The 23,811-nt window shown below is 32.3% G+C and overlaps 1 long non-coding RNA gene across 1 annotated transcript; it reads right to left on the bottom strand.

Annotated features, from left to right (window-relative positions):
• Positions 1-2: 2 nt before the first annotated feature.
• Positions 3-23,261, bottom strand: LOC131997915 (uncharacterized). The gene is made up of 2 exons (XR_009398476.1): positions 22,760-23,261; positions 3-95 (listed from the first exon to the last, which is right to left on the bottom strand). It is a non-coding gene; the product is annotated as an uncharacterized LOC131997915 (long non-coding RNA).
• Positions 23,262-23,811: the final 550 nt, after the last annotated feature.

Raw genomic sequence — 23,811 nt, forward strand, 5'->3', positions numbered from 1 at the left:
AGTTGAGTTGAGTTCAATAGGATTCCTAAAACTACCTTCTGGGTATAGAATTTAATTTAGATAGTGGTATTCTTCACCACTGAAATAGAAAAAATCTGCAAAGAAAGTAAAAACGAGGAAAAAAATTAATAACTTAATAATTTGACTTTTATCGTACATATGGAATAGAATTCAACTAGGAGTGTGTTGGTCTCATCATGACCTTGTAAAGACAGTTGTTTGCATTTAGAACAGGTGTGTATTTTAATATTTGTTTTGTAATAAATTTTCCGCAAACATTCTATAACAAAAACTGGGTCAAATATGTGGCGTGTTGCTTTTGATCATCACAGGCGCAGCCACAGTGTAGGATGGGTGATGGTGATGTGGTTGTGGTGGTGGTGGTTAACTTCAATTTAGGTCAAAACCATATTAAAATTTACTATTATGTTATGATTGTTAACATGCCCAACAGCGGTAAAAATGTACGTTGTACTACAAAATGGGGTTGGAGGTTACGAGGACAATAACGATGGTTGTTATTGTTATCGCTGAAATTGTTTCATTAGCTTATTAATAGACGATAGACATATCACATCTACTATAGACGACAAATATAAAATTCAATTTGTGTTTGTTTGTATGTTTGTTCCGTATAGACTCAAAAACGATTGAACCGATTACATTGAAATTTTCACAGATTGCGTAGTTTGGTCTGGAAGGAAACATAGGCTATATAATTTTTTGATATCGGGAGGGGGCGACCCTCCCCCTTACCCCAAAAGTACTATCCAAAAATAAAAGTAGACCGATCGGGACAGTATAGAATTCAAATGAAAGGTATTTAAGAGTAAAGTACGAGTTTCATATTAAAAGTTGGGTGTAAATACCTGGGGGGCCGCCCCAGCCCCAAAATCCCTTAAAATAGGTTTATTTGGCGATCATGACAATATGGGACTCAAATGGAAGGTATTCGGGAGTAGATTACGAATATGACCAAACGGTTCATATTTACCGGCCATGGCAATATGGGGTTCAACTTAAAGGGATTTGGAAGTGCAGCACGAATTTGATATTCATATTTGAGTCGAAATGTCTGAGGTGCCATCCCTCCCCTAATGAGAACATTACCGTAAGGAAGAACATTACCACCAGGAACCGAGAAGGGGCAAATTCTCACACATCAATGAGTGCTTTCCGATTCAAGTTTTAGCTCAATGATACGGGATCTTTTTTATAGCCGAGTCCGAACTGCGTCCCACAGTGCGACACCTCTTTGGGGAACATTTTTTAAATGATCATGCATGGCATTGTACAATATCTCGCAAATGTCGTCAACATTAAGAGTGAATAAACACCGCTTTGTGCGATGTTTTCGCCAGAATTCGAATGCGTTCAGCGTCATAGGCTACAATGGCACGAATTCGATATTCGCATTCAGGACGAAGTGTCCCCACCCTAAAAAGATATTAGAGAGTTAAAGAAGGCGCAGCGGAGCGGGCCCGGTTCGGCTAGTATGTTATATTTATCAAAGAAAATAAATGGTCATAAAAATGTTTAAGTAAAGAAGGTTATGTGTTTAAACGTTAAAACCAAACAGTGAAAAATAGAGAATAAACCATAACCATTGCGTAAAATACAAACTTTGTCAATAGTTGATTTTTATAAAAAAAATTATTATTATTTTTTTTTTATTTCGTCGAAGTTTAACTTAAAGAAAATTTAAAAGAAATAAGATTTTCATATTGTATTGTAGAAATTTTGTTTCAATTTTTACATTTTTTTTTTGTAAACAAAACCTATGCGCTAATTAGAAGCCATGATTACTTGCGTGTGTCGAGGCGAAGTAATGCCAAGCACTTGGTATTACCGGTAATTGATTTCTATTAATTTCTTTCGATACAATTGTCTACAGAAAATACTCGATTTTCCAAATCAATCAACAAAGGTTGCGTGTTCTGATGAATTCAATATTTATAACATTTCACTACAATCTATGACTCGTAGTCATTTCAATAATTCCATTTAACAACGTTTTCGCGTTTTCAAAAGCAATTACTACTTTAACAAATATAGCATACAACATATATCACATAGATCTTCATATATATGAAAAACAGAGTATTCAAGGTCATTTCCAAACAACAAAAGATATAATAAATTGATGAATGAATTTGAAACAAATAGCCTGTAATTGTCGTTTCTACGAAAACAAACATTAATTTGGTGATAAAATTGAATTAAATGAAAGTTAAATGAATAATTAGACATTTCTTTTAATTTCTTAAATTGCATTTAATTCTCTTTTAATTTGGCAATTGATGAAAAAACATAAAATGCTGTTTCATATAAAGAAAAAATCATTAAGATTATTTATACATATTAGCTCAGTTTTATTTTAGTATTATACAGTGCAGCGAAAATTGTATGGAAATGACATCTACAAGTATCTAGTACAACGAAGTTGTACTCAACTAAAGAGTCAACGTCAAGTTGTTTTACATACATTTTATTTGGGAAAGCAAGAAACCGCTGCAGCTAGAGTCAGAGTCATGACGCTGAAATAGATTCTATTCTATTTTGGGAGCGTTGCTCTCAATATTCTCTTCTCTTACCACATTTCTCTCCGAAAATGTTGCCACATTTTCATGAAAGGTCGTTACGTTGCCAAAAAGGTTCAGAGCATTTTACTAAAAATATGGTAACCTTACATGAAAAGAATTACATATGTAAAAAATTGATAAATTTCCAAAAAATATACAAATATTAAGTGATGAAATTGCAATTCAGTTCAAATGCATTTTCGTGTACTTCTAAGTTATTAAAAAGTGTAAAAACTATAATATTTAAATAACTTCTTTAACACCAGCTTCGCTGTTTCTCTTTGATTCATCAACATTTGACTCCAGACTCCGCTTCTATCATCTGGTTTCACCGCCAGCGATTTTTTTCGACTCTGACTCTTTTGTTTGGTTTAAACAGTTAAGTGCAGTTTGCACCTCCGATAAAATTCTCGTTACAATAAGAAATGCATTAACATATCCTAAACGAAATTTTCGTTACCATTACCGAAAATTTCGCGCAGGTACGCAGCCTAAATGAAATTTTCGTTATCTGCACTTATTGTTTTCTCTATTTTATATATATATATATATATATATATATATATATATATATATATATATATATATATATATATATATATATATATATATACATATATAAATATATATATATATATACAATATAGTACTAAAATAAAACAGGGCTAATAAGTCATCTCTCTTTATTTTTTCTATATCTATTCTTCTTTTATATTTTGATATGCCAGTGAAAAGAATATATTTCAAAAGGTAGTGAATTTGATCGCGATAATCTAGCAGGGACTGATAATAACCTTAAATCCACTGACGATGATTATCCATGCTTATTCAAAGCATGGACATGAAAAAAAGGTTCTTAAATTATATTTTCTTTATAAAGTGACAATTTTTTCCTTTAAGGTAGGTATTAAGATTGTTCACTGTGGAAAATTTTCACAAAACATTGTTTTTCTTGTTGTAGAAATCCACATAAAAGCGTTTTTTGCAATAAAGACATATAGGCAACTCTATCATCATATGTTTTACCACCAGCATTATTTAGGTAAACTGTGTAGTTTGCACAAAAAAGTAAAAGTAGGAAAGCTATATTTACGACACAGTTGTTAATTATTTAAAAGACAATGAACAAAAATGCAACGATAATCTTCTTCATCATGTTTGTCCAAGTTTATAAACGTTTCGTCACGCTTTTGAGTAAACGTCAAATTTCCACAAAATGAAGAACTTAGTACAGCAAATGAAAATGTTTTCACAGATTTTTTTTCACTATTTTTTTGTATGGAGTTTCACTGTGAAAACTAAACTTTATACCCACCTTTAGGTGAAACTTATGGACATTTTTTATGAGTGTATATCTTTCATTAAAAAGTACAATTAAATTTTTTTTCTCATTATTGACAAAATTGTTCTGCGAATTTGTCTCTTAAGTAATACTTAGTGGTTTTTGTGCGCACTTTGAATATTCTTTAATTGCCTGCTGCTTTATTTTGGAAGCTAATTAAGCAGACAGGAGTGACAGTCCATTAAACAAATAATAAATCAAATTTGATTTATTTTTGTGTATAACACTTAAAATAAGCGTAGTATTTTATTTTGCAAAAATTTACGAAACAATGGGAATGTTTCATATAATGTTTAATAAAGAAACCGATGAACCAATTCAGACAGTATTTGAATATTAATCCTTGTCGGTTCAATGTTATCTTTAAAATCCAATATTGTGTAATCAATACTGTACCTATATTCCTTATAGATGCTATTGGAACTACAAAATCTCTCGTACTAGAAGGTATGCAGAATGGTCCAAAACTAGATGAGTGCGCGTACTCAAAAGAAATAAGACTGGAAAAATCAAAAAGGCAACCTTATAGTGTGCATCACCTTCTCTTTAAACCCAAAATTAACGTGTCCTGAACTACTTTGGTAGATGTTACAGAACACTTGATTCTTTAGCTAATCATTAAAAATCTTTACATTTGCTTTGATCAGGTTAGAAATGCATGTCTTTATTCATTCAATCTTCTTAGCAAAAATGCTCTCGGGTGAAGAGGACTGATTTATTAGCCATTGGATCAATAAATAAGCTCATTGTTAATAGTGACCCGAGGCTTTTCTTCCATAGGAATCAGGTTAGTTTATTTCAGTCTGTTCATGAAAAAAGCAACAATACCCATTCTAGTTGGCTAAGGCTGTGAATTATGCTTTATGTGGCTGGTTGGCTTAGACTGTGAATTTCAAACGCTTTATATAGCTGATTTGTTATGCTATTTTTTTGTTTTTGGTAACAGGTATTTTTGTGATTTAATGCCGCTTCCCAGTGGGTTTTCAATTTCAAGCATTGAAGAATGGTAAGTTTTCAATGTATGCCTTTTTTTAGAAATTAAGTATGTTAATAGTGCTAACTCAAAAAATATTAATTAAAATTATTGCATACACATGTACAACCAGTAGGCCTAAATAGAATTGTTGTTCCATTTTTGCCCGCTCCTTTTCTTTTTTTTTTTGGGAACTCCCATATGAGTTTGTGTTTTGTTGTTTCTGTATTTATCTCTGGCCGAGTAGTTTTTGTCTGTTGACCCAGTTTCTATGAAAACAAAAAAAAAATGATATACGCCCAAACATCAAATGGTCTACAATGAAAGTTCTATTTTGGTAAATATGGCTTTAATAGGAATTTTTTACATGGTAATGTGTGTGTAACCAATGTAATTTTTGAAATATGAGGTCGGTTAAATATAAATGCCCTTCATACATTTTCTGTGATCATAAAACTATAATGGTCTTGTTGTTTTGAAGAAAAAAACATTTTTGGGGTAATTTTAAGGGAAATGTAAAGGGCATGTCTTTTGTTAAAAATTTGTATCCATGTTGTGCATATTGTTAATTGAAACCGAATACCACCTAATGGAGTAGTCAATACAACTTCATGGTCGTTCAGGATTTTTTGAAATTATTAATGTTTTCCATATATGTAGGTAGCTCTTCCTTAAGATCTTTATCAGATATACAACAAAATTATAACTTTATTTATCATTTCAATCTTGTTCTTAACCCCTTTTGAAACCTTATACACCATATTATAAATTAAAAAATTTTTAATACTTCCCTCTCCTCCATTCGAGTTACATAAAAAAAGCGACATAGCGTATCCAAAACAAATATTCATACAATTGATATATATATATATATATATATATATATATATATATATATATATATATATATATATATATATATATATATATATATATATATATATATATGCCGAAGATATTCATATTCTTAAGAATGAACATTCGATATGTATAATGTATGACGTCATTTTCGAATAATCCTCAATATTGATAGCCATTATAATGGCCAATAGAAAAATGTTGCCACAACAATTGGTCTTCCCAAGCCACTTGAGACTTATCATTTAAGTGGCTTTATTTAAATACAAGCAAAAAAAATCTAAATAACTTTGCACAATAAAAAAATATATAAACTGGTCATAAGACAAATTTCTGCCTAACCTTTGGAATTTCTGATAATGCCAAATTTTGAAGTGTGGAATTCTTATCTAATAAATTGATAAAAAAAAATTAAGAGAATCAATACAAGTTGTTGTGGGAATTAGTAGTTAGAGAAACAATCATATTGTATATGTATGCATAAAGTTGGGCCGACCTGAAACGTATATACCCTTCAACAAGGATTCCGTAAGCTATTTTCAATTTATTTATATGAACATTTACCGACAAGTTTTCTACAAATTACAACATTCTAGCGGTTAAGAAGTCAAATCTAAAGATCAGGTTAAGAATCGGTTTTTATCATTTTTGACATGGATGTTGAAGTCCTAACAGAGCTTTACATGCTAAATTTGAGTCAAATTGATCCAATATGGCATAGATACCATATTAAAAAACATACATTTCCTTCCCATTCACAATAAGCTTATCATGGCAATCCTGAACACATGTGTACTACATGAGCTTAAATTGGATATTTATAAAAACAGTTTACTGGATAAATATCATTTTGAAAAGCATGGCATGGCATGGCATTAGCATATCATTTTACTCATTATTACTACAATAAAATATAGCTACTGTTAGTACGTCATATCTGAATGTGCGAAGTACCTATAAATTACACAAAAGTTTTTTGGTTTGAGTATACAAGTTTGGTTCTCACTGATTGTGAATATAATTTCAAGGGGATTTTTTATTTGTTTATATAGGTAAAGGGTGATTTTTTTGAGGTTAGGATTTTCATGCATTAGTATTTGACAGATCTCGTGGGATTTCAGACATGGTGTCAAAGAGAAAGATGCTCAGTATGCTTTGACATTTCATCATGAATAGACTTACTAACGAGCAACGCTTGCAAATCATTGAATTTTATTACCAAAATCAGTGTTCGGTTCGAAATGTGTTCAAATTTTGACAAATTTTGTTCAGCGACGAGGCTCATTTCTGGTTGAATGGCTACGTAAATAAGCAAAATTGCCGCATTTGGAGTGAAGAGCAACCAGAAGCCGTTCAAGAACTGCCCATGCATCCCGAAAAATGCACTGTTTGGTGTGGTTTGTACGCTGGTGGAATCATTGGACCGTATTTTTTCAAAGATGCTGTTGGACGCAACGTTACGGTGAATGAACACATTTCGAACCGAACACTGATTTTGGTAATAAAATTCAATGATTTGCAAGCGTTGCTCGTTAGTAAGTCTATTCATGATGAAATGTCAAAGCATACTGAGCATCTTTCTCTTTGACACCATGTCTGAAATCCCAAGTGATCTGTCAAATACTAATGCATGAAAATCCTAACCTCAAAAAAATCACCCTTTATAAGGTTCGTTCACTGCCAAAAGTTTTCACAAAACATTGTTTCCTTAAAGGATGGTACCATATTCACTTTTCGCGATATTTTTCGCCGATTTCTTTTTTAGATAATAGATTTTAAAGCAAATAACGTGCTGATTTCATTCAGTAGGACATCAACTCATTACTTATGGCAATATTTTAATAAAATATTTATTTTATCATTGATATTTGGGTAGTGTTTAGAAAAAGTAATCGTGAAAATATGTATTTTCAACGGTGAAAAACGAGCATACTACCAGCCATTATTGTAGAAATCGTCAAAAAATCGTTATTTTCCAATAACAAGACATACTCGAATAGGCAACACTCCCATCATATGTTTTACCACCAGTAGTATTTTGGTAGAATGATTTTTTGCTTATTTTCACATATATGGGTATTATATCTGTCATATCATATTGGCTTTGGTAATGTTATTTGACAGTGGAAGTCTATCATACATTCACTAACACATTTTGTAATCCATTGTGATACCACTTTAGCGACAGATCAAAGCCTTTGGTGGAAAACGAACCCACGACCCCCGGATCGGTCGATACAGGAGCGCTCAACTTTTTCTTTTTTTGTAACAAAACCATTTTGGAAGTAAAAACCTTGGTAAAACAAATTTTAATGTGTTTCTCAGGATTTGCACTCAGTTCTGTAAGCTTATCTATACACCTATAGGCTGGTATACGCTTTCCGCGATATATTTCGCCCATTAATTTTTTAGATAATAGATTTTAAACCAAAAAAATTGCTGATTTCATTCAGTAGGGCATTGCCTCTATGCTTATGGTAAATTTTTAATAAAATTAATATTTTATCATTGTTCTTTGTGTAGTGTTTCAAAAAAGTAATTGCCAAAAACGAACATAGTACCAGCCTTAACATCACAGAAGTGGCAAGGGGACAAGCGATGTTCCACAGAGTTTCGAATCTATAAAATAACATAAGGTGTCGGTGACTGTCAAAAATTGCAAAAAGCAAGGGAAACGAACACCTTAAAATATAAATGACCCAAATAAAATTTGGAGATTAAGTCAATGGCCGATTAACATTTAGAATATTAAACCCATATACGATAAATGCTAACAAATTATTTGCTAATCGGTAGGTATTATTTTGGCTGCACTAGACATATGCTCATTTTATTTATATAGGGCAAAGGATTTGAACAATATAGAAAAAATAGTAACAGCAGATATTGTACACAATTATGTGACTATTTCTATTTATTATTTTAAAAAAGGTTCATGAACTTAACGTGTGATTTTGCGTTTTATAATATAACACATACAAAATTTCATGTTTATTTTGTTGTTAAATATTTGTATATATGTTTATGTTAAATCCGTAATCGAGAAAATCAAGTACTTCACTCGATATTTTACTTGAGTGTAGCATTCAATGATTCATAAAGCATTGATTATTAAAAAAAATCCCCTCTAATAGAATAGATAATGATGTGGGTTAGCAAAGATAATAAATATACATTTTATATTTCTAAGAATCGTTTAAACTTTATCGATTAACGACTTTTAATGTATTTTAAACGAGTAATTATAACTTGTTCAAATTTGAAAAGAAAAGAAAAATAATAACAAGAAATATAATGCTTTTTTTCCTATTGCTTTTTATAATTACACGTATTAGTTGCAATAAATCACCTAAACAAGGAATATAGGAGATATCTGTTCTAGCCAATGACAACAAAGCAGTAGACCTCTTTAAGTCTAGATTAGGCCACATAGTTTTGGAATGCCCCAACCCCCTCTTTGTGACCATCTATCATTCGTTGTCCTTTGGACCTGGTTCTGAAAACTTAGCTTACATGTCGCTAGAGTCGCTTCCAGTGTCCCTGGAATGTGTAGGGTAGTTCCCAGTCTCGCAAGCTCATCCGATTTACAATTTCCTAGGATATCTATGTGGCCCGGCACCCAGAACAGGTGAAAAAGAGCTAAAGCAAAAAATCCTTTGACAGAAGGTTATAAAACTACCCTTTTGTCAGACAAAAGGTACTAAAACTAAAATTTGGTCAGACCGAAGTAACTAAATCTACGCTTTTGTTACATAATATGTATTAAAACTACCAGCTTTTGTTAAAAAAAAGGGTGTCATAGCAAAGGGATTTCAAGGTTGGCGAAGCACACTATGGCCAACCAGTGTGATGACGCACATATTTTGTTTGTTAGTTAAATATTTTATTATTTTTTTAAACATTTCCTCTGTTTTCATTTATTTTTACCGGTTGGAAGACAAAGGTGCCGATAAAATGTCTTGCTCTGCACAATATTCTGGCGTTTTCTTTTTTTTCACGAGTTTCGAATCCAGACAGGTTGTCTTCTATTCTAAGTATTTAGTCAAGTGCAATTTGCCATAATAACAATTTCTTGTTTTCATTTTTTTTCTTCTGAAAAATCTCAAAACTCTTTAAACAAAACAGAAAACATCACAAACGAAAATCATACCTCATATATTTTCTAATCTCACGGGAAATAATCAAGTGTTTTCTAAAAGAGAAAAAACAATTATAAAAAACTTGTTATGACCTGCTAATGCCAATCTAAACCGATTGTTACGAGACGCCTTTGTTTTTTGGGGCGAATAAAAAAACGAAGGGGGTAAACAAGTAACGCATCGTGCTACAAATAGCGTCATATTCTTCAGGTTTGTTGGCATACTTCTTGCTGCCGGGCGTTTTAGTGACGTTATCGTTGTTTTTATTATTATTATTTGGTCTACGATTATTTTCAAGTGCAAAATGGCTACGGAAAGTGACAACAGCATGGTGTATAAATAAACCACCTGCCATATAAAATTAATTATTATGATGATCAATAAAACAAAAATATTTTATCTAAAAAAACAGAAATAAAATGCCATATTCTCTGCTTTTTACATTTCTAAGCGGGTATGGTTAACTTTTTAAGATTTCTCTTCAGTTTGGTAAGCAATAATCTTCAACAAAGTTTAATTCCCATATTTTTTTTGAATACGTTAATAAGAATGCATATGTATTAAGCCGTTTTATTTCCGCATTTGTAATAAATATATGATTAATAACCTTATATTCTTTGTATTATCACTTGTTTTTTTTTTTATAAGGAACTATATATTGACACTGTATATGGGGTTTTTTATAAACGCTCAAAATTGATCTGACTGGGTGGGGGGAGGTAATTACATTTTCCTTATGCTTATTATTTTAACCGTTGAAGTATTCAAAAGCTTATTTTATAGTTTTTCCAATAATGATATATAATCAGAAATATGAGTTGTCGGCTGCTAAACACCACAGTGCGTGAAGAAATGTCCCTTTGACTCAAATTGTGATATACTCATTTTAATTAATAGAAGTTTTAATCTGCTTTAAAAAATAAAAAAAATAGTTAATGCTGCCTTTAGGCCTCGCCAATGAATAATTTGGTTAAGCATTGTCTTTGAAATAAACTGGAGCTCAACATGATTTTTTATGAACTGTTTACCTGTTTGTATTTTTTCGTTGAACTTATCATATCTGAATACGCAACATATGCTTAAACAGCAGCTTTGGCCACACTGAATAGGGCGGTTCACCATTGTGAATGATTATCAAACAGCTGTAGGGTAAGGTGATAATATTTATGTCATTATCAAAGTTCTTGCCGTAAAACAAACTCATTTGAAAGCAAATAAAGTCATTATTTTGAAGAAATGTTTTCTTTTATTTGGAATACGGGTGCCCTAATAAAATTGCAGCACCATCATGCTTTACAATACAGAGACATGATGAATCACAGACGAAAGCAGGAAAGGTTATACAGTCCACAAACATTAACGCTCAAGGTTTTTCGAGATTGCTTTAAAAAGTTCAATAGTGTAAATTGCTCTCACAAATAGTTGCTTTCTTTTATTATTACCAATCAACTTTCACTGTTGTCGCAAAGACTAAAGTTGAGCATCAAAGGAAAACATGCAGTATTTACACTAAAAATAAAATGTCCACATAAAATAATGTTATAGTATTAAATATTTTCCAAACATGGAATAAATTTAAAAGTTATAAACAACAATAACTCTGCTACCAGCTCATCATCCAACTTATTGTTTTGCTCATTGACTTCCTTTTGTTAGCATTTATTTATCTCATATCATTTTAACATTCATAATCTGGAGCAAATGATGACATCACATCACAACACATCTGGACTAAACATACAACAATGGCAGCATGTGTTCAGTCCATGTGCATCGCTGCATTTACTTGAGTTTATTTTTATATATCTCTGTATCCGCTTGAATCACTCGAATGTTTTCGGTTTATTTCTGTAAACATTGTCATCTATTTCTATTTTAATAGAAAGCATTTTAACACTATTGCTTACAAGTAGCAACTGAAGAGACTTTAAATATAGAATAGTACACAACAAGTAGCCATTTTTTACGTCTAGCTGCAAAAGATAACAAATTTGCTAGAAACGTAAGATATTCCCATACAATTATGAGCGCGGGTATTCCCATGATTGTGTTTTTTTTCTGCAGTTGTAATTATTCAAGTAGGCAATTATTTGTTAGAATCAGACATTTAATTGTTCTATTGCAATGAATATTGAAAAAGAAAAATTAAACCATAAAATGTTGGCAAAAATTTACTACCGTCATAAAATGTTGAAGCAATTCAAGGTATTAACAAAACAAACAAATTTAATAAAGTTCTAAACATATTTGTCATAAAATTTTCTATCTTAATATTAAAATTAAGATTTTTTATTGCCTAAAATAAAAATTCTTAAGATACAGTATTTGAAAAATAAAATGTTGAAAATAGTTAGTAACTATAAAATGTTAAAGATTTTTAATTATAATTAAAAAAAAAGGTAGAAATCGGTAAGGATAATATGTTGACAAAAATACGATAACGAAGACTCTTGAAACAATCTTTATGACGATACAATTCCTAAACAAAACATTTTTTTTAATAAAATTTTTGAGGGATCTCCACAACAATAACAAAAAAAATCGATAACAATAAAATGTTAAAAAAAATCGATAACTATAACGATTTTTGACGTAATTTCCCATAACTGATATTTTGGCAAATGTTTTTTAAAACTATAAAAGTTGGACATTTTTGTAGCAAAATATTAATAAAACATGTTTCATATCGATCATTTTTAAAGAATTTCGTAGCACGATTACATTTTTAAGAACTGTTCTAAAAAGATAACTAACTTTTCTTAACTATAAAATTTTCTGAAACGATTGAATTTTGACAACATTTTCTAAAACGATAAAATTGACAGAATATTAAATAACGATATTTAAAAAAAAAAATTCGATACGATAAAATTTTTACATAATTTTCTACAATGATAAAATTTGACACATGTTTTGATAACGATACAATTTCGATAAAATTTTCGATAACGATAACATAAATCGATAAAAATTTTGCCAAATTTTCGGTAACCATAAAATATATGACAAATTTTTCAATAGGGATAAAATTGCGACATTAACATAGCATTTAAAAAGTTCTATAACAGTTAAAGTATTGTCTGCGATGTTAAAGATTTGGAGGCCACCGTAGCGCAGAGGTTAGCATGTCCGCTTATGACGCTGAACGCCTGGGTTCAAATCCTGGCGAGACCATCAGAAAAAATTTTCACCGGTGGTTTTTGCCTCCTAATGCTGGCAACATTTGTGAGCTACTATGCCATGTAAAACTTCTCTCCAAAGAGGTGTCGCACTGTGGCACGCCGTTCGGATTTGGCCTGTACTCATTGATATGTTAGAATTTTGCCCCTGTTTCTTAGTGATATGTTCATGGGCAACATTTGCAATTTGATAAAGATTTGAAGAAAGTTGGAAATATTTGAAAGTTTTTCAAGAATTGTGACTATATTTTAGATAACGTGTTTTTCAAAATACTCATCAAACCAGAAATGTTGAAAAAAAAAAATTTATAGTATTAAAATTTTCAATATTTAATAAGGACGATATTTTAAGAAACATTTAATTGACTTAGGGCCGGTTTAAGAAACATTTAATTGACTTAGGGCCGGTTTAAAGTTTGTGATAGCTAACCGGTTCATTCATTTATCGAGGGGATAAACCTTCTGTTACCAAATTTGATTTTCTCGCATATCAAGCGAGCAATTTAGAGGATATGATAAAATTACGAAGTAATTAGCAAATAGGGGGCCAAAATGGGGCAGAGGATAGCATGTCCGCCCATGACGCCGAACGTGAAGATCATAAAAATTTTTGGCGATGGTATGTCGCCTTGTAAAACCTTCTCTACCGAGTGGTGTCGCTATGCAGCACGCCGTTCGGATTCGGCATAAAAAGGAGCCCCCTTTTTATGAGCTTTAACTTCAATCGGACTGCACTCATGGATATGAGAGAAGTATCCCCTGTTCTTAGATGGAAATTTCATTGGAAATTTTGTAGTCAAATAATGAACAATAAAAGTGTAGACAAAAAGTCGTTCGTTTGTCAGTAATAGAGAGTGTGATAGCGAAAAACATTGTAAAAGTTTTAAAAATTTAAGTTGCAAATTTCTGCTGGAGATTTTTTCGACAGCAGAAATCTCTTACTGTACTGCAAATTTTTACTGGCAAATTATTACTGGAAATATACACGAACACACCAAAATTACGCAGTAATCGATTGTATATAAACATTTGTTTGAATTTATCGGATCCATAAGTCATTAACCGGCACTCATATGCCGGTTTAAGTTTATCGATAGGATAAGAAATAACCATTATGGCCATTTTAGACGGTACATCATGATCGTATTCATCGCGTGTACGTGTTGATTACAGATTTTGCCAAAAACGGTACATCGATTATTTCTTTTCTTTGATTTTATTTTTTTTTTTTTTTCATACTCTATATCTTATTTTATAACTTTATTTGGCACAAAACGTGTTTTTCAATATCTGTCGATTGAAAACTACACATTTCTTTGTAAACGGTAATCGATAGACGCCATTTATCGAAAAAATCAAATGATTTAGATTTTTCAGCCACGACTGATGGTTATGTGTACGTGTGACGCATACACCTTCGTTTTCACCAATACTATTACAATGACCAAGTATCAGACGTGCCATGTAAACTCTGCATTAGAACTGCCAACTATCGATAATCCCAATAATCGATAGTATCGATACTGTTGTTAATTTCCCAATCACCTATATTTCAACCGAAAATGAGAAGTAAAAATCATTAGATCGATTTATATAAAAGCAATATCAATGCACAAGCCGAATAAAACCAAATGTAATAGTCAGTTGAAAGTCAGGGGAGAAATCATTGTACAAAATTTTAGCCTGATCGGATGAAAATTGCGCCCTCTATAGGCGCAATATATCTTATAGGATTAGGGATATAGGTTCAGTGCGGATAGTATCGACAGGAAAAAAATAAAATTTCGATAGTGTTGATAGTGCCATTGATATTTTGCCAGCTCTTATAATCTTTTTTTCAGAAAAACATACCCGTTAACAAGAAGAATATCGAAAGGATAAACTGTAACTGCAAAATGAGAAACCTGTTTTTACAATAGCTTCGTTTTATTGTCCACACGACCTTTCCTATCCTATTCCTCTCTCCTGTTATTTCAAATCCAGTTTACCTACATAAAGAAATAAAAAGTTAATCCACAAAAATGCCTTAAAGCCGTAAAGTTGGCAAATTAGCACCAATTATTTTGTTATTGTTTATTTGAATTGTAGGCAATTTCAACAGCGTGACAGTTTATTCAATAAAATTCTTTCAAACAGTAACGAAAATGAAGTCACCTTTCCATTTGTTCAAATAAAATACAAAAAAAGGTAAACAACATTGCTCTATTAAATGTAACAACAAATATTATATATCAGGGCGGGGGTACTTTACTTGGATAGCAACAATTCAAGAAAAATCTTTCATTGTTTGCTAGAAAACGAATGCACAGTCGCAATGTTCTTGTGATGCATTGAAGAGTTCACGATGGGTCGTTGTTTGACTGGTTGTCTTTATTTTAGATGTTATGGAAAATTTTGCTCATACAGCAGAACGAACATGAGTAATGTGTATGGCTGCCATTAAACAATTGCTGTCTTTATGACACCCAGTCGTGTGGGTTTTATTGCTGTTATAATTCCTTCGTGTTTGTCGCCTTTTAATTGGCAAATGCATTACAATAAGTTTTATTATTATCATTTATTTATTTTTTTTTTGCAGTACTGTCTTATCACCAAAGACGTTTGTTTTGCTTTTTAAAATTTCTTTAATATACTTATAGGGTCATAAAACATCACCAGTCCTGGATTTTTTACGTCAATTCAAAAGGTTTATGGTCAACAAAAAGATATTCGTAATAAGAAACTAGATTTATTTAGACGTATAAATTTTCTTAGAAATGTTATTGAACTGTGTGTAATATCGATGGATATTCTTAAAAGAATTAATTTTTTAAAAACGAACTTTAACTATGTTATATCAAGCATACAATCTTAGTGTGGTGTTAATTTTTGCTTGTTCGTATTCTTTTCGTTGCTGTTGGATAGTATTTCAGGAAGTTCTATACATATTACAGAGTTGTATTGGTTTCATGTCAGAACAGCTGTCTTTTTGAAAGCACAAAGAGAACTCACACAATCAAACCATATGTTATTGTTTGCAATTCCTCTGCTCTGTGTTAGACTAAGGTGATCAAGTATCCCAAAATATAGTCACCATAAAAAAATTACGCTTAACTACCTCAATTGTTATGAATTGATCGGGTTTCAAGATTTTCAATATAAGTACTAAGGCCACTCTAAACATTTCTTGTATTGAGCATTTATATCAATAAAGTCCATTTACATCAATAACGCATACAACACAATGAATTTGAATGCTTTCCTTATTGTTTGCCTTTTACACATACCATAAAGTTTACAAATTCTTTTCCATTTCTCAATTCAATTTGAGATTTTTAAACTTCGGAACGTGTTGGTTTTTTGAAAATGTTTGCCTTTGTCTTTGTAATGTGATATTAAGCCCGTGTCCAATTGAAAATTGCTTGTGTAAGGTTTTTGTTTTATTTACATATATACATAGTATTGATTTGTATAGTTAACAGTTGGTTTTACTTGATATTCACACCATGGGAAGTGACGTTTAAAGAAGAACATGTAAATTGACAGGGTTGCCAACAGCAAATGATTAGGCAAGGCTTTATTTTTAAATATATAAAAAAATCGTTTGCAAATTATGAATGAAGTTTACTTTACCGTGACGCAGAGGTTAGCTTTCCGCCTATGACTTTGAACGCCTAGAGTCGAAACCAGAACATAAAAAAATCAGCGGTGGTTACCCCATCTCTAATGCTGACTGTTAAAGCGAGTCTAGCTTAAACAGATGACAGGATGTACTTATAAGGTGAGGTCATGCGAACAGCTTAGTAAAATTTTTTTATTTTTGTTTTGATTTTGTAGTAAATCTAAGTGTCAACGGCTTGATAACACTGCTGTGATTTTTATCTAAAATTTCGAGGGGATGTTCTATTTGATCCGACATTCCACACATAAGCCACAAAACAGTGTTATAATGATGAAAATAAATCACATTTGAAGAAGATAAGATGTAAAACAAAGTTTATTTCTAAAACCACGTTGACATTTCAATTTGTGGCATTTGCCACTCAAGGTAGTTTCTTTGGGGGTAGCGTTTTGTTGTTGTGCTAATGAGCCTAACTCTTAATTGTACCATAAACAGATGATAAGCATATGCATACAAAACATGGCTCGGATTTATAAAACAATAGCCCTGTTTTATTTTAGTACTATACAGTGCAGTGCAACGAAAATTATATGGAAATGACATAAATACAATACAACGAAGTTAGGTACAACATTTGTTTTCAGGATGGTTATATGTTTTTCGCAATTAAATTTGGCCACCTGCAAAAATACCTCTATTGTGTATGACAGAATAACATTTAAACCAATTACTTATAAAATTGCGTGCACAAACATAAAAAATCAGGGCCACCCTATCTAATACTTAGTTTTTAAGCGAATCTTGCTTAAACAGATGATAAGCATATGCATACAAAACGTAGCCCTGTTTTATATTAGAACTATACAGTACAGTGTAGTGAAAAATGTATGGAAATGACATCAATACAGTACAACGAAGTTAGGTAGAAAATCTGTCTTCAGGATTGTTACATGTTTTTCGCAATTAAATTTGGCCACCTGCAGAAATACATCTATTGTGAATGGCAGAATAAAATTGAAACCAATTATTTACAAAAATTGCGTGCTCAAATATTAATTAACTTGATTTAACTCCTATGATTTCTTTGACCAACTATTGTGAATGATTATGGTCAGATGTTCAGTATCATAGTACACATTCTTTTGAGTGGATTGTTTCGTTCACTCGTATTTGTAACTTTGAAAGCGACCTTTTTTACGAAAACTGTTTTTTGTGTTCGCTACTCTTTAAGGGGAGCAAAATTTGCATATTTAATAACATTGTACCTATAATTATATTTCAGTCATCTACAATCCGTAACAAGCTTAATCACTGACATTTGAACATTTCCATTCGAATCCTGACCGTATGAAGAATTCAGCGGTTGGTTGTCGTACGCCACGCCGTTCGACTTGGAAATATGAAAAAGGTCCTTTATCATAAAGTTAAAACTTGGACTGCAATCTTTGATATGAGAGAAATATTGACCATGTTCCCTAATGGAATATTTGTAGGCGAGGGTGCATTCTGTGAAAATAATTAAAAAAGCGCGGAAAACATCACAAGTTTCAAATTCATTACATTCATTTTAGGGAGGTCTCATGGCGAAGAAACACATTCTGACTTAAGTTGATAAAAATTCTAGAAGAATTTTGTTTTTGGTGGAGATATTTACCGCCGACCGAATCGAACAAAAATTTATATAAAAATGTAGAAACTAAATTTCTAGAACTTTGAGACCAATTTGTAATTCTGGCAAATTTTGTCAATTCAATTTTCACTGAATATACACACATATGTTAAAACTTTTATAAAATACTTTCGTTTCCCTTCACTTGCTTAAACCCAAAAACAAATACCTGCTGTTTCAAACCACATGGTAACATGTTGTTCATCACGTAGCACTTAGTGGCATCGCTGTTCGGTCTTCGAAACCTCGAAAAGCGCAGCTTCAAGGCAAACTCGTTTTTTGGCTTTTGTGTGTACAAAGAGCGATAAGAATTGCTTTGAATGAACAGTTTGCAAAGACGAAGGAAGATTTTTGTGGTTCAAATTGAAATTAAAAGTTGTTCTACAACCTAGCGAGAACTTAAACATATAACATATGCTTTAGATGAAGCAGACAGTAAATAAACAGCTGTTGCTGATTAACACTGAGCTATTGCAAAAGAAGCTGAGCGCCACCTAGATGTGACAGTGAGTTGTGGTGGTATATACTTTTGAGACAGAAAATGGAAACATATCTTAAAGAGTTAAATTATGCCTTTAAAGTTAAAAAATGTATAATAAATAACGCCCAAGGACCACAACAAATTGACTCAAACTAAAACATTTATGCTTTTTTCAAAAAGTTATAAGGTAAAAAATCTAAACTTTTTAATTTTGTGTATCACATACCCATATAAAATCATTAATATTGAAATTTAAACTTTGCATGCCTAAAAGAAGTTATAATTGTTTTAAGAAGCAACTCTGCCATTCACAATAAATTAATTTCTTCAATTTGCATTACCTTTTTATGATGTCATAGAAGATATACATGCATATTCATAAAGATATACATACATGGTGAGCCTAATGAAGATATACATTTGCATACAAGTTTTTATCGAATCGGGCCAAAAAAAAAAAAATATTATAAATTAATAAACTTGCAAAATATGGGTTTCTCGGCAATTGAATGAAATAAATAAAGAGGCGAGAACAGGATTCACTGAATTCACTTGTGAAAAACATAAAGTGGACAAGCTCCATGGACATCAATAAGATTTTCAAAATTTGTCTATTGTGAATGCTAACAAAATTTTTCTTTGACAAAATGTGGCATGTTCCACATTCACGAATTATTATTTCGTCTTATTTCACATCTTTTTAAAATACGGCTTGAAATGTTTCAATTATGTATATTTTATTAATTCAATTGAAATTTGAATGTAAATAAACGCACATTGCAAACAAGTAAGAAAAACGTAAACATAAAAGTTTGACAAGCTAACTCAATACTAAAGGTGCGGGTATGTAGTTGTATAACAATAATCTGCCATTCGGCAACTCTGCAGAAAGATATGCCATAAAGCATGCATAGCATATATATCCAGAAGATTGTTCTACTGAATAAATAACATTTTTATACAATTTTCACTGCACTGTTCTGCATAGTTTGTCCCTGTTCCTTAAGGGAATCCGCATCCGCAAATTTGCATTTGCTGTTCTGCATGGTACTAAGCTAAAACAGGGCTATTGGCCTGTAATTAAGGTAGTTAATTTTTTTGGTCGGTTGATCTTTAGCTATTTTTTCATTTAAAATCTTTCTTCTTTAACGCCAATTGTCCCTTGGCGCCTCTTCAATTTTTTCTAATCTATCTATCTATTTTAACATCAGCTACCTGTGCACAAATTTCAGAAGTAGTATTTTCACTTCCAACTGGGATTTCTATTTTTTTACTGGTTTCCTTATTAAATCTTCTGCCTTAATGTAAAGATTAAGAATACCTACCTGAGGGTTTTTAAGCAACATAGGTAAAACTACCTTTTTGTACTCATATTGAATTTTGAACTATGGAAGACCGTAGCCTCCCTTATTTTACATTAAGGCCTTCTTAAAAACCTTCCAACATCATGAAAAACATGACTTTTTTGCCAATAGAAACTGCTTCAATTATCTCCTCAAGTTGGTTAACTTCAATCGAAAAGTAATTTTTGTTGAGCGGACAATTTTGTATAGAACTTATCCGAAACAATAATCTGAATTTGTTTGTAAACACTATTTGAGAGTTTTGAAACTCTATCCAGTAAAGAAAATATTTTGCAAATCATTCCTTAACTGCGGCTTTAGCGAGCAGTACAAAACTTTGCACACCCAAGTTGACCAACTCCGATAATGGGTCAGTTTCTGGACATTTGTACACACCTATGGGAAAATGTCTCAGCATTAACTCACAAAATATTTTAAAGATATCAATCATTTGAAAGGTACAAAGTTATTTCCACCATTATTTCGAATTATGACACTATGAGGTAGATAGATATATTCTTGAGCATTTCGACATTGCAAGTCGATCTATTATTTTCCGTCCGTCAGCTTGTTACAGTCACAATAGAGGTCACAATTACAGTAACGACATCTGCTCAACATTTTGCAAATGCAAATTTTGGCTATGAACATTCCACTAAGGAACAGGGGCAAAATTTTCACATAGCAATGAGTGCAGTCCGATTCAAGATTAAGCTCAATGATAAGGGTCCTCCGTTTAATAGCCGACTCTGAACGACGTGCCGCAGTGTGACACCTCTTTGGAGAGAAGTTTTATATGGCATAGTACCTCACAAATGTTGCTAGCACTAGGATGGGAAAACTACCGCTGAAAATTTTTTCTGATGGTCTCGCCAGGATTCGAACCCGGGCGTTGAGCGTCATAGACACGCTAACCTCTGCACTACGGTGGCCTCCACTCAAAATTTTGCAAAGATACTTTTTATTGATTCGGGATTTAGGGGATTGCAAATTGTGTATTGATGATCAAATTTACACATCCTTTTTCTTGATTTTTTAGGCTCAAGTTTTGCCCTTTCTTTTTTCACGTTACGCTACAAGTTTGGACTTTGATAGAAATACAATTTTGCTGGCATAAAATCACTACTTCAGGGCTACTTCATGTGAACATAGTGATCCACTTACATACATAAATATTAAGTGCGTATTAAAGACTTTGAGACTTGCCAAACGGAATTAACATCAAAAGTTTCCGATATGTAATTTTTCTCATTTACTACACGATCATATACATATACAACGCTGACACATGAAGACAGCTAGAAGGCAAAACTAAGTCCCCGACAATTTCAACAAATAGATAAATAAATTAAATAAAAAGGCACCCGGAGACAACAATAAGAGACATTTGCAAAATTTCATATAGGAAAACAACACAACTCGAAATACGCGACGTATCTACGTACCGCCAACGACTGGAAATATACGCCGACATATGAGAAAACAAATGATTGATTACACTCAAGAAAAAAACAACACATTTCCGTTTAATGGTCATTGGGAGCTTTTTTAACTTGACATGAATTGCTTTTGGCACATTTGCTACATGTGTTTATATCTCACGCTCGCTCTCTCTGTCACTCATGCTCGTAGTCTCTTGGTGTTAAGGAAAATAAGAAAAACGCACAAATTGAAATTAATTGAAGCCAGCCTAACAATTGAGAACATACATACGTGTTCGTTTGTTTATAAACACAATGAAAAAAAAAAAGAAAAAACAAACATAACAAGCCCCTCATGACGTGTTTGAAAAAAAAACATAAAACACAGTGACGACGCCGAGCGGCGTTAAAAGAGGGTATGAAATATCTTTGAGATACGTTATGAATACGATTACCCACAATGGCAGCACAACAAACCAGCGCACACGCACACCTACTAGCTAGCACTCTTAAAAAAACGACGGCGGCGGACGACCATTTGGGGACTCAGCAGTAAACTGGCTAAATAATGGTCTGGTTTTTGTTGTTTCAACACATTTTGTTATGACTATCACTTCTTTCTATGGTTTGTGTGTGCACTTTAATGTTATTTTGTCTCAACTTCTCGACTTATGACGTTGGTCGAACGAACGAACGGACAGACGGACGGACAAGCCAACAGACGACCTCTTAACTATTTTCGTAGACATCACTGACGACGACGACGGCAAAGGCAGCCAGGCAGGCAGCCCTCACAAATCTAGCAGCTAGTCAGCATTTGCAACCGACAACACTGACGATTAAGCGCTCATACACGCACTGCCACACTCACTCTGCTCTCACAGTTTTGCTCTTTATTTGAACACGTATACACTTATATTAAAACACGCAAATACACTGCCATACTCTTTGTGTTGTAGCTCTAAAAACATGCATTTGAGTAGGTTTTTTCAGTCATTTTTATTTTTTTCATTCCTTCTCGAAAGACACCTCACGACACACCACACAACCACAAAGACGAGATGACGACAACGTTTTAAAAGCGAATAAAAATTGAAAAAAAACTTGTTTGCAATTTTTTATATTTTCGATTTTTTTCTTAATCATTTTTGTGGGAATTATTTTTTGTTACCTTTTTTTCTCTGGCCCAACAACACCACAATCTTGAAGATACACTTCACAGACGATTTGAGTTGAGAAATTTATCGAATTTTGAATGGAAATTTTTTGGTCTTGTATTTTTTCACTTTTCTTCTTCTTTTTTTTTTTTTGGTATGTAATTGCCTTTCAATGGAATTTTGCTTATCACTTTTTTTTGTTATTTAAATTGGGGGGTGATATTACAAAACTACGTAATTTATTTCCTTTGTGTATTCACATCACTTTGTTCTGTATTTTTCAAAATGATTTTGTGAATTTGGGTTTAAAATTAAAATAAAAATTTTTCACCAGAGCTTTTTTCTTTCCTCTGTTTTCTCTATGTTATACATATAATTTTTGCTACTTCTTCTCTGTGTGTTAACTTTAGTATATATAGAAAAAAAATTTTTCTCACTAGCGTTTAAAAAAATCACACATGTACGAAAGAGAAGTTATTAGTTTTCCGTTTCAGACGTCTATTTGAAACGAGTTGCCAGGCTAGACTGAGCAAAATGAGTGTTAAATTCGGTTTAACAGAAAAATCCATGACATGACAATCCAACTCACACTCACTCACGCTCTCGATGATTCTACTTCTCTCCGAGTAAAAAGAGAGAAACATATTTTTTCATTTTCTACCAGTGTTGCCACTGCAGAAATATTTTTTTTTCCAATAAACATAAAGAATCCCCAAATAGGGGATCAAAATTTTCAATTTCTTAAAAATCATATGTAAGTACTTCGCTTCCAAAAATAGTTTGCCACTCTTTTTGTGCCAGCAAAAGCCAAATTCGCACATATACTACTTGTCAAAAAATTGTCTCTTAAGAATAGTATACAGTCAGGGCGCACCGGTGGCCGAGTTGGTAGCGTGCTTTGACTACCAGTGCAGTGGTCGTGGGTTCGATTCCCGCCAGAAGCCTTGGTCTGTCGCTACTGTTGTATCGCAAAAAATTGTCTACGTGAGCCTGTAAAGGACTGTCAATTTTACCTAACCTAACCGCAGTATACAGTCACACCTTTCTTCATTTTTTGAGAATGTAT

This window comes from Stomoxys calcitrans, chromosome 5 (assembly GCF_963082655.1).
Source record: "Stomoxys calcitrans chromosome 5, idStoCalc2.1, whole genome shotgun sequence".
Taxonomy (NCBI): Eukaryota; Metazoa; Arthropoda; class Insecta; order Diptera; family Muscidae; genus Stomoxys; species Stomoxys calcitrans.